This window comes from Dermacentor silvarum, chromosome 9, assembly GCF_013339745.2.
Source record: "Dermacentor silvarum isolate Dsil-2018 chromosome 9, BIME_Dsil_1.4, whole genome shotgun sequence".
Taxonomy (NCBI): Eukaryota; Metazoa; Arthropoda; class Arachnida; order Ixodida; family Ixodidae; genus Dermacentor; species Dermacentor silvarum.
The window spans coordinates 26,598,814-26,611,991 of NC_051162.1; the positions used below are offsets into that span (position 1 = coordinate 26,598,814).

General features: G+C 48.7%; 1 protein-coding gene across 1 annotated transcript in view; it reads right to left on the reverse strand.

Annotated features, from left to right (window-relative positions):
- Nucleotides 1-9,733, reverse strand: part of LOC119465169 (sulfate transporter-like) — a 215,725-nt gene extending 205,992 nt beyond the window's left edge. The window contains exon 1 of the mRNA XM_037725964.2: nucleotides 9,635-9,733. The gene's annotated coding sequence lies outside the window, so the exon portion shown is untranslated. The remainder of the gene's footprint in view (nucleotides 1-9,634) is intronic.
- Nucleotides 9,734-13,178: the final 3,445 nt, after the last annotated feature.

The following is a 13,178-nucleotide window of genomic DNA, read 5'->3' on the forward strand; positions in this document are numbered from 1 at the left end:
TAACCACTGGCATCGGTTCGGACCTCTGTAGGTGCGGACGGGTCAAAGTGGGCCAAGATCGGTGGATTGGTCAGAATCGTGATAGGGCGTGAAAATGCGGCAGCTTGAGGGGAACCCCACGTAAAAGGCACGTCTTTCTACAGAAGTTCAGTGAGTGGTCGAGCGATTGCTGCGAAATCTTTCACAAACCCTCTGAAATAAGAGCAGAGCCCCACAAAACTCCGGACCTCTTTGACAGACTGAGGTACAGGAAAAGCTGTTACTGCTCGAACCTTCTCCGGCTCGGGTTGTACTCCGGAAGCATCGACGAGATGGCCGAGCACTGTAATCTGTCGGCGCCCGAAGTGGCACTTCGATGAGTTTAATTGGAGCACAGCCTTGCGGAAGACGTCAAGGATAGCTGCGACGCGCTCAAGGTGCGTCTCAAACGTAGGAGAAAACACAAGGACGTCGTCGAGATAACAAAGGCAAGTTGACCATTTGAAGCCTTGAAGCAGAGAGTCCATCATCCGTTCGAACGTGGCGGGGGCATTGCATAAACCAAACGACCTAACCTTAAATTGGTAGAGGCCATCTGGAGTGACGAAAGCGGTCTTTTCTTGGTCTTGCTCATCGACGGAAATCTGTCAATAACCAGATCGAAGGTCAATAGATGAAAAGTATTTGGCACCGTGAAGACAATCAAGAGCGTCGTAAATTCGTGGTAACGGGTAAACGTCCTTCTTAGTGATTGGGGGTTAGGTGGCGGTAATCAACACAGAAACGCCACGTGCCATCTTTCTTTTTGACGAGCACCACCGGCGACGCCCAAGGGCTCGACGAGGGCTCAACAATGCCTTTGGCGAGCATCTTGTTGACTTCCTGCTGAATAACTTGCCGCTCTGCCGTGGACACGCGATACGGTCGGCGATGAATGGGAACAGCATCACCAGTGTTTATCCGATGCTTAACAAGGGACGTCTGACCAAGTGGGCGATTGTCAGTGTCAAATATGTCGCGATAGGAAAGCAAAAGGCGATATAGGGCGGCTGCTTGGCCAGGGGTGAGGTCCGGAGCGACCATGGGACGTAATGGGCCGTCGAGGTTCAAGGCATCCTGCGGGTAATCAGGAAGATCTGGACACGCGTCGGCTGCAAAAGCAGTGACGTGGGCGTCTGTCACTGACCGGAGCGTGGCCACCGCTATGCCTTCAGGTAACACTTGCTTCGTCAAGCCAAAATTGACAACGGGGAGACACATCCGATTAGCGGCAAGGGTAACGACAGAGTGTGGCACAGAGATGTCGCGCGCCAGGAGGACATCACGAATAGGGGCGACGACATGAGTCGCCATCAGGCACGGTTGCCGTTGAGGCCAATGCGACGAAGGTTAGGTTAGGTAAGGTAACCGAAGGTTAGGTAACCGAACAAACGCTGTAGTGCATAGGGTGTGCGATTGTTCGGGGCGAACGTGGGAAACAAGAGGAAGCTCGAGGCACAGCGTACTGGTGGAACAGTCGATGAGGGCAGAATGCGTCGTCAGAAAGTCGAGCCCGAATGATTAGGTCATGAGGGTAACTGGTCAGCACGGAGAAGAGGACGGGAACTTGGCGGTCAGCAATTCCTACGCGAGCAGTGCACAAACCACAGACGGCAACAGTGGCGCCATTGGCGACGCGTACGGCTCGAGTGACGGCAGGCGTAAGAACTTTTTGAGGCGACGACATAGGTTAGCGCTCATTATGGACACTTGGGCTCCAGTATCAATCAATGCCGTCAACGGGACACCATCTACATCTACTTCAATTAGGTTCGTGTTCGTGAGAAGCGTCAACGGAGGATTTGGACAGGACGAGCGTGATGCAGCACTACCTCCAAGAGCTGCATGGCCTAGTTTTCCGTCCGGGAGGGTCCATAATTGGTCGGCGACGAATAGCGGCGTGGCTGGGGCGACGGGGACCGACGGCGCTGAGGTGACGGCGAGCGAGTGGGACGACTGTCATCGACGGATACGTGAGAGCTAGAAGGCATACGGCGAGGCGAGTAGGGGCGAGGGTTGGCATATGGGCGAGGAGACGGGGAAAAGTAGCTCGAATACGGCGATGTCCAGGAGGTGCGGCAGTGGCGAGCGACGTGGCCAATGCGGTGGCATCGAAAGCAAATGGGCTTGTCGTCTGGAGTTCTCCACTCTGTAGGGTTGCGGTATCTGGGACGGGAATACAGATCGCTGCGAGGCGCCGCTGTCGGCACCAGTCAGGGCGTCAGCTCGGGAGAGGGTGCAGGCAGCAGGAAAACCGAGCTTGGCAAACTCTTGCCGCAGAACCTCCTGAATGAGGGAGATCGCTGGGGCTGGTTGGTCAATGGTGGGGTCAAGTGGGCGCGGAAGGAACGTGGCAGGACTGGCAGCCTCGAGCTCGCGGCGAACAATACGCGTGACGGTCTCATTGGAGGGGGGTGAAGCGGTAAGGGCGACGCAGGACGACAGTCGCAGCCGTGTTAGGGAGCCGGCAGAACTGTGGAATGACGCGGCGGCTTTTGGGGAGCTCAAAGCGGCGGCATTCCTTGACAATGACGTCGATGGTAGACACATTGTTGAAGATCAACAAGTCGAACGCGTCGTCCGCGATCCCCTTGAGAACGTGTCCAACCATCTCAACTACGACCATGTTCTCGTCGACTTTCCGGCAAAGAGCTGGCACGTCTTGTATGTACGAGACATACGATTCAGTGGAAGACTGTACTCGTGTAGCAAGCTCTTTTCTTGCAGCCTGCTGCCGACCGGTCGGATTTCCAAAGAGGTCGCCATGGCGGAAAGCTGGGAGCCATCGAATCCGGGAGCCATGGCCGAAAGCTGGACGGTGCGGCCGCTGCGGAGCTCCGTGGTGAGGACGGGGAACGGCACGCTCCACCAAAAATGTTACGCGAACGAAGAATTAGGTACAGGAGACTATTTGCAAGTATATTTACAAAAGATTGCTGCAGCGCTCGCCAGATCAGCCGATAGCTCGAGAGCCCAGAGCAGTTCGTCTTCGTCGTCTAGGCGCCCGTGCGCCTCGTTCAAACAACCAAATACCACACGCGTGTAGCAATATAATAAACTTTGTCCTTTGTGTATATTTAAATATATTGTGTCTTCCTCAGAGGAATTTTTTTTAATGTTAAAGTGAGGAAACACGGATGAGGTAGCCGCCGCTGGTGCTTCTAATGCGCTTGTCCTCCTATTGTCAGGATTTGCCGAAATAAAGCGAAAGTAGAATTTAGAAGCCGTGAACGTCCGTGCGAACAATGGTGCTGTAAGCTTTTAGCCACAACAAAAGTGAAAATGTAGAGGCGCCGCAAAAGAATCCTCACATTATGTGGGTAACAGAACTCCGGTAATGACATTTTAGGGGCGTAAGGGGGGGGGGGGGGTGTTGGCTACAGATTTCCGGGAGGAGGGTGGGGGCTCAGCTCCCCCGGGAAAATTCCGGAGGGGGCTCCAGAGCCGCCCCCCCCCCCCCCCGTAGTCGGCGCCTATGCGCGGTAAGTCGCTGGCGTAATGGTGCGTGTCGCCCCGTATCAATATATGGTGAGAAACGGCACTGGTGCGGCCTAATGGCACTTGGTTCAAGTCAAAAGAGGCGTGACAGTCAGTTAAAAGGGTAAGTAGGCGCTCACGTTGTGTCGCGTCGAGGTCATCGGCAATAGATTGACAAAAAACATCCGGTGAGATCCGGTCAGATGGCACATGGTGCGTCAGTGCTGCTACGTTAGTTGTAGCCTGGTCGTCTGCAGCAGAGAAAGACACAATAACGTCAGCGTCCACAATCTGGATGGTGCCAATAGTCTCGCCACAGCGCAAAGCCAAAGTGTGCGAATTTGGGTTAGAAACCAGTATTTCCGCAGCACAATGGTGAACCGTGAGGAGGGCGAAAGGCAACGATATAGGGTGGCGGCGACTGAAGACGGCAGCGGGTGTGAACAAGACCGTCGCCTCGGTAAGCGATGTGCATGAAAGAGGGACAAATACAGCACTGTGTGGAGGAAGGTCAGTATCTGAAGCTACACAGATGCTGCTAACATCAGGAACTTGCAAGTTGTGAGATGCCAAATCGCACAGAACGGCGAACTGAACCTCAGCACGCGCTCAGTCAATGACGGCATGATGGCGCGACAGAAAATCCCAGCTGAGAATCACATCGTGGGAGCAACAGGTTAGCACAAAGAATTCAATCGAGTACAAAATGTCTCGAATCCGCACCCTGGCAGTGCACATAGCGACTGGCTGAACTTGTTGAGCAGTGGCTGTTCGAAGCGATAATACCGAAGGCGTCATGGTCACTTTCCGTAATAAACGACAAAGCTTTTCAGTAATCACAGATATAGCGGCACCTATATGGACGAGCGCAAAAGATTTGATGCCATCCACTGACACTTCAATAACGTTAGCGGGGGAGAAGCGAGTACTTCGATTTTCGGACGACGACGCAGTTCGTGCCTCAGGAACTGCGGAAATCAGTTTTCCGCCTCAGTACTGCCACTGGGCCGACGACGCATAAGTGAAAGGGAGCGGCGGCGAGGGGAAGGCGAGCTGACGAGCACCAAAGGGCTGGTACTCCAGAGCTGGCACGTCATCAGCAACGTACACATCCAGTGGCGGCTGTTGTGGCATACGATATGGTCGGAATCCGTAGCTGGGGGCTCGCGTGGTGCCCATGAAGGCCGGGAAACGCCGGCGGCAGAAGCGCGCTACATATCCCGGGGTGCCTCAGGCGTAGCATATGGGGTGGTTATCAGCAATGCGCCAAGGATTTGTGTCCTGCTGTTGTGCACCGAAGAAGTGAGCCGCTGGCTGCCGACGCACATGCGGAGGAGAGAACAGCGGCGGGCGAGGCGCTGAAGGCGGAGGAGAGAACACCTGTAGGCGAGGAGCCCGTGCAGCCGCCTCAGCATACCTCAGAGGTGCGGCCACGTGAGCCGGCTGACATGGAGATGGAAGAGCTTCGGTCACTTGCTCTTGAATCATCTGCCGGATCGCTGGAGCCAAAGAGTGAGAAGGCTTCTCCGTGGTCGGCAAAATGGAGAGCTGTCGGGCAGCCTCCTCCCGCACAAATTCTTTTATCTGCGTCAGCAAAGTTGTCTGGTTGTCGCCAATAACCAATGCTGCGAGCGAATCTTCCGTGGGTGGTGGGCGTGGAGCTAAGATGCGTTGTTTCCGTAGCTCGTCAAAACTTTGGCACAAATTGATAACGTCGGCCACGGTACGCGGGTCCTTCGCTAACAACATTTGAAAGGCGTCCTCATCAATGCCTTTCATAATGTGTTTTATCTTGTCCTGTTCTGCCATTGACGAATTCACCCGCCTACACAGGTCAATGACATCTTCGATGTAGCTGGTGAACGTTTCACCGTGATGTTGTGCGCGCCCACGTAGGCGTTGTTCAGCTCGAAGCTTGCGCACAACGGGGCGCCCGAACATTTCTGCAAAACTGGTCTTGAATGCAGTCCATGTGGTGACATCGTGTTTGTTCTTTCGGAACCAGAGGTTCGCAACGCCGGTAAAGTAAAACAACACTTTGTGCAACTTGTTGGCATCGTCCCACTTATTGTGCCGGCTTACCAGCTCTTATGATGACAATTACTCCTCCACGTCATGATCATCGGTGCCCGTAAAGACGGCAGGATCACGCTGGCGCAACACACCAGAAACGATGACCGCTGGCGGCTGAGGTGTATCTTCTTGGGCGGTGTCGTCAGGCATGGTCGCAGCAGTGGGTGGAGTTCGGCTTCTGAGTTCCAGTTTTCGAGGTTACCTAGCACTTCCACCAAATGAAAGGTGGATTTATTGAAGCTCGTCCGAGGGATTGCAAGTGACTTTTTATGCACAGTCCTAGCTGTTGGCATCAGCAGCTTGAGCTCAGGTCTCGCGCCGAAGCGATGGCAGAGCCCACGGCGCCTACATGCATATTCCCCACTACACAAGGTATATATCGGTTATACAATATTCGAAACGCACGAACTTCTTTATTTTAAATGTAGACAAGGTAGGCCTTCTTTACGGACATACACACCGATGTCCCAAATAAGTTATTTAAGCAGGAATCATGAACAAAAGAAAGCAATTAAAAAATACTGCCATGCCCTAGCCACACAAAAAAAATCACAACATAAAAAAGAGTCACTACACGGACATTAACTACAGAGAGAGAGAAATAAAGACATCAATCGCGGAGAGTTTAGCCAGAATAACGGTCTGGTGGGCTATTTTGCATTTAAAGATGCCTGGAAGAAGCGCTTATTTTTGTTTATGGTGGGGATTAGCATTCGCTGCTTCCTACTCGTTCTTCTTCGGAATGGCCAGTGGCTAGAGCACGAAGTTTGTGGCTGCGAGGAGTTAATTATGCGTCTTTCATCACCCAAAAGGAAAGTGCTCTCTGCACCATGCTGGATAAGCTTGACAACCGTCTCCTTAAAACAAAATTCTGGTATCCGGCTCACAACCAAAGGTGGCCCGCGTTGGTCCAAAAGTACTAGTGCACTTTTTTTTATTCACCAAACTGCATGAAAGCAGTCTCAACGGGACTGCTTTTTCAAGTGCATTCCGTGTGCTTGTGAGGACTGATGCTTTGTATAGACTCTCTCTTTTGTCTCCTAATTTTTTTAATGCGGGAATTAGCATCAGCCGCACATTACGCTAGCTTCACACAAGCTAAAAGATCACCGCAGAGTTAATTCATTCATGTTTGGTACACGGATGGGGCTGCGCTTATCAATTATCAAGATAGATGGATCGTTGCTTCTTTTTTTCTGATATTCTGCGTTTTGTGTTGATTGTGGTTTTGTGTTACTTTTTTTTATGCACTCTAAAATTTTCATTTTATAAGTTCCAACTTTCAAACTATTATTTACATTTTTGGTTATCTGTTTCTTTTAACCACCATATATTTAACCATCCCACAAGACACTCAGGGCCACAGCAAGAGCAGTACTCCACAGGTATGTCTACTCAAGCACACAAGCTTGTAAAATCCCGTACTTCTTGGTAAATCCCCCGTAGTGGTAAGACTCAGTGTTTCGAAACAAAACCAAAACACTGCGCATAACATTCCTGCAACAAAGAAGACAGCGAAGAACCGCTCGACGACTTGCACAAACCAGCCTCCTAATTCTAAGGCTGGCACAGGAAGTTAAAGACCACGGGATTGTCCACAGTTTTCAGAAACCACGCCGATTTCTGCTTGCAGGTTCAAATGGTCCTAAACGCGCGGAACCTCTGGTTCCGACAGCAGTGCAACGAGGCCGCCGTACGTGAAGACAAAGGAAACCGCTGAAAAATGAGTCGTTATTGATGCCCCGAAGTGTGTTATGCCATTGCTCGTCTTCGATTAACACGATTTAGATAACACACGGTGAAATGAATTTCCTCGCAATGTGGTAAAGTTCCCAATGGCAGTTTTTGCAATACGAGAGCAGGACCGGGACGCTGTAACGATTATGTTCCATTGTGCTCTTCCGTTTCACGCTTAGCCAATAGTTCGAGCGGCTTCCTTCGAACATTATCACTCAGATCAGCTGGTCATGAACGGGAAATGACAAGAAAGAAACAGAATCAAGTGAAAGGAATCTTTAGAAAATATCGGGGCCGACGGGAGCCGTATTACAGAGTTAAATGATATTGGCATAAGGTGCAAACAGGCAAAACGCCTGAGGTATATTGAATTAGAAATCTTAAAATAGCGTTTGCAAGGAAACGTAAACGCCTCACGTACAGACGTGAAGAGGCTTGACTAGAACACGACCTCGACGGGCTAAAGCAGCCAAAATCACGTGAAGGGACCAGCAGGGCCGGAGAAGGCAATCTCGCCCTTGTACACGCGAATGCTGCCATCCAGTCACCTTAAAACAAGATGTCGTCGCTCGATGTCGGCAGCACAGCCCAAAGCACACGGTTCGCACGTTGTAGACAAGTGTATTGACATGTGTACGTAAACAAACACCGTTCTCATTACGCACGCTCCGTACGCTATTGTTTTTTGTGGCCTACGTACGCTATTTCGCGAGCTTATTATACGTAATGTTTACATAGGCTACGAAATTGCTTTCTCAAAGACAACGGTACCCGTGTTCGTTGTCTCAGTGCGAATTGTCCCACTACCTGTGCTCTCGCTACCATTGATCGCGAATGAATGATGAAAGAAGCGTGCATTTTCTCTCAACTCAACTGAAGTCTGATTATGCCTGCCTAGCGCCTCCAATTTGTGAATTATTGTCTGTCACAAATATAATTCAGTTGTCAGCCAGCGCAGTATATCGTTTTTTTATGCGCCTTCACTTTGGCCTTCAGCTGAGCGCTGTTCCCGCCTGAAAATGAATAACCGACTAGTCGATTCATTCGCGTGAACACATGCTAATTAGTCATCATGGCTGTTGCGAGGGCCGAAAACATAAAACAGAAAGTTGCGAATGGTGCATGCCACACCAACCGTGCTGTTTTGTTATAGAGGATCTTGCGCTGACATAATACAAGGTTTTCTTAAAAGTAGCCTTTTTAACGCTAGACTCCTTTAGCGAACCGCACGCATTAACGAAGCAATCCCTATTCCTATACCGAATTCATAAAGGACGCAGGCGAGCACTGGATTTCTGGTGTGGACAACTGTAATTATTTGGAAATAGTTTCGCGAGGTTTCGACTATCTTCTGCGAAACATGAACAACCGGAGTACTTGCGCAGAACCATTAGGCTGATAAGACGTTTACACCAGCATTTATTCCAGACACGTTGTCGTTCATCGCAATATCATTGCATTGGTAGACGGGAGTCTCACAATGGGCCCCCAGAAGCTTATTTGTCCGGCATGCGTCTGCACTGGTACAGTATGGGGAATACAGTACAGGGAACAAAATGTTAAAATCCTGCCATGAATTATCTTTTACATGTGGCATGAGTACCCTCTTTCTTATTTTTATATTTAGAGATGTAGCCCTTTGAAGTGCTTATACACGTATGACTCTTTTTCCGATAAAAGATAGAAACTCCTGGTTACGTTGACTTCATGGCTGCATGATTAAGTTCTTCTTTAAAAGACCACTCAATAGAAGGATAAGTTAGAGTGTATTGGAAATTACTCTTCGGTAACATCAAAACCGATACTTTTACCGTGACAATACGCCTGTTAAGCGAGAACCGGCGCAATAACGAAAGATGTCATCATGAAAGACGTCTTGTGGTGATGCACTGTCGCGACTACTTCTAAGGCCTAGTTAATGATAATCAATAATGATGGAATGCATTGTATTATAAATCATCGAGAGAGTGACCTTAGCAAGATACGAGAAATTTTAATGAGCCACAATGGGCCAAATTCAAAAATATACGTTGAAATCCGTGATTTCACACTGACGTATCGGCAAGGGGGTTACAACACGCAATATTTAAAATGGGACTTTGACCTTTATTTCTTCTCCGCGTATTGGTTATATTACAAGGACATTAGTGAAACTGCGGTTTCGAAAGAATGGTTTATCAGACGACGTAGGTATGTGTTTATCCTTAGTGTCTCCATTAAGATTTACTGTATAACGGTAGACCTAAATAGGCTTTATGCGCACGCTATATTTTCGCATTGTACAAAACGTGCTATCGATAAGTCCCGAGATTTTGATTTGAACACCTACTCGTCTCTCCATGCAGGTCTGGGTGATAGATGTTCTTCTTCATGTGGACGGTCATCCTTATGCTTGCAGTCTTCACCGTCGTCTGTCTACGTCCTGTATTCGAAGCGAAAAAACAATTGTCGCCATTTCACCCGAAAGGCGAAGCATCAATTGCGATAGGAAATTAGTAGAGAGCTATACGGAGTAAGGATAGTAGTTTTATCAGCTGTATAAACTTGGACATGCAGCAGCACCAGCAACGCGCAGAACTATTGTCGACGCCGTCGGCGTTTTATTCGCGTTCGCACCGAACGCGCGCGGCGTTGGTGACTGTTGCCGGTGCCTCTTGGGGCGGCTCAGAGGCTTTCGACGAGATCAGAATGGGACACTCGTTGAGCAGCGTCGGATATCTTACCTACCTTCTCGCCTCGCAACGTTTTTATATAAATACGCATTTGGTGCCGCAGCTAAACGTCGCTTCCCCTCCCTCCCCCCCGTCCCCCCCCCCCCCCCGGAATTTCGCGCCACGGAAGAAGTCGCGTTTGCTCTTTATATATGGTGATTGTGACGGAGGAAAGGGAGGCAGCCCTTCAAGGAGCATGGCGCAGAACGCGCGTTTGCTCTCCGACGTGCGTTCGCTCCCCGTGAAAGCGCGCGTCCCTCGTGCCCTTTCACTCGCACATACAGCGTCCACATACATACAGTGGTGGTGTGGAGCAGAGGTAGAACACCCGACCTCAAATCTGAAGGTCGTAAGTTCGAATCCTGCTCCAGTCCACTACATTTTCAGGCATGGAGTGGTGCCTGACACCGGCAAAAAAATAAAAAAATTGCCGAGAGCTAGTGGGGCTATACTAGTTCAGGTGCAACCAAACTAGGCAGGCCCACTAAGCTTCATCAAAGTCACTCCCTCACCAGAACGGGAATTGGCCTCCCTGGTGCAGTATTCGGCCACTACCTCCCTCAAGACTCTGACAATTAACCCATGGCCCTCAGTTCCCAGTGGCTGCGGAGCACCTGACCAAGGTGGCGGTCAGAGTTGCTACGCGGCAGAGGGTGCTAAGAATCTCTGGGTCAAGACAGGCCGCCAATGGAAACTGAACCTGGCAACGTTCAACACGCGCACCCTCTAAAGTGAGGCTAGCTTAGCAGGACTATTTGAAGAATTATCAGGCACTTCCTGGGATATTATTCACCTTAGTGAGGTTAGAAGAACTGGTGAGGCTTACACAGTGCTGACTAACGGCCACGTCCTCTGCTACAGAGGTCTTCCAGATAAGAAAGAATCCGGGGTAGGATTTCTAGTGCATACCAACATAGCGGGCAACATTGATGAATTCTACAGCAATAATGAGAGGGTAGCAGTCGTCGTAATAAAGCTGAATAGGAGGTACAAAATGAAGGTAGTACAAGCCTACGCCCCAACTTCCAGTCACGATGATGAAGCAATAGAACAGTTTTATGAAGATGTCCAATTTGCAATGAGAAAGGTGCAAACTCAGTATACTATAGTCATGGGCGACTGCAATGCAAAAGTGGGGAAAAAGCAGGTTGGTGAGCAAGCAATTGGCAACTACGGCATAAATTCTAGGAATGCAAGAGGAGAGATGTTAGTAGAATTCGCGGAAAGGAATAGGCTCCGAATAATGAATACCTTCTTCAGGAAGCGCAGCAACAGGAAGTGGACCTGGAAAAGCCCTAATGGAGAAACAAGGAATGAAATAAATTTTATACTCTCTGCCGATCCAAGCATAGTGTAGGATGTAGAAGTGTTAGGTAAGGTTAAGTGCAGTGACCATAGGTTAGTGAGGTCTAGGATTTCTCTCAACTTGAAGAGAGAGAGAGTGAAATTAGTCAAGAGGAAACAGGCCAACCTAGAGGCAGTAAGGGTAAAAGCAGACCAATTCAGGCTGGTGCTTGCAAACAAATATGCAGCTTTAGAAAAGGAAGATAAAGACAACATAGAGGTAAGAATGAAACCGTAACTAGGTTGATCTCAGAAGCAGCAATTGAAGTGGGAGGTAGGGCACCAAGGCAACCAGTAGGTAAGCTCTCCCAAGAAACAAAGGACCTAATAAAGAAATGACAGAAGATGAAAATGTCCAACTGAAGAGATCAGATAGAATTCGCTGAACTGTCAAAAGTAATCAACAAGAAAAAAGTAAGGGATATTTGAAATTATAACGTGGGAAAGATTGAGGAAACCGTAAAATATGGACGCAGCATTAAATCAGTAAGAAGAAAGCTTGGCATAGGACAAGGCAAGATGTATGCACTGAAAGATAAGGATGGTAATATCATCAGCTATTTCGATGACATAGTAAAAGCAGCAGAAGAATTCTATACTGACCTGTACAGTGCCCAAAACAGCCAAGCTACTTTCATTCAAAATAATGATGAACCGGATACAGAGGCTCCTTCTATAACTAGCGCTGACGTTAGAAGGGCCTTGAAAGACATGACCAGGGGAAAAGCTGCTGGAGAAGATGGAATAACAGTAGATTTAATCAAAGATAGAGGAGATATCATGCTTGAAAAGCTTGCGGCCCTTTATACGCAATGCCTCACAACTTCATGTGTACCAGAGAGCTGGAAGAACGCCAACATTATGCTAATCCATAAGAAGGGAGACGTTAAAGAACTGAAGAATTATAGACCCATTAGCTTGCTTTCAGTATTGTATAAAATACTCACCATGATAATTTCCATTAGAATCAGGGCAACACTTGACTTCAGCCAACTAAGAGAACAGGCTGGCTTCAGGAAGGGATATTCTACGATAGATCATATCCATGTCATAAATCAGGTAATCGAGAAATCTGCGGAGTACAATCAACCTCTGTACATGGCTTTCATAGATTATGAAAGGGCATTTGATTCAGTAGAGATACCAGCAGTCATAGAGGCATTGCGTAATCAAGGAGTACAGGAGGCATACGTGAATATCTTAGCAAACATCTACAAGGATTCCACAGCTACCTTGGTTCTCCACAAGAAAAGTAGAAAGATACCTATCAAGAAAGGGGTCAGGCAAGGAGACACAATCTCTCCAATGCTATTCACTTCATGCTTAGAAGAAGTATTCAAGCTCTTAGACTTGGAAGGCTTAGGAGTGAGGATCAACGGTGAATATCTCAGCAACCTTCGGTTTGCAGATGACATTGTCCTATTCAGCAACAATGTAGACGAATTACAACAAATGATTGAGGACCTTAATCGAGAAAGGGTAAGAATTGGGTTGAAGATGAATATGCAGAAGACAGATAATGTTCAATGGCCTGGCAAGGGAAGAAGAATGGCCAATCCCCCTCGTGGGTACGAGCTATGTTTTGAGGCAACAACAACAACAACAAGAATTCAGGATCGCCAGTCACCCTCTAGAGTCTGTAAAGGAGTACGTTTATCTAGGTCAATTACTCACAGGCGACCCTGATCACGAGAAAGAAATTTACAGAAGAATAAAATTGGGTTGTAGTGCATACGGCAGGCATTACCAAAGCCTGACTGGGAGCTTACCACTGTCGTTGAAAAGAAAAGTGTACAATCATTGCATTCTACCGGTGCT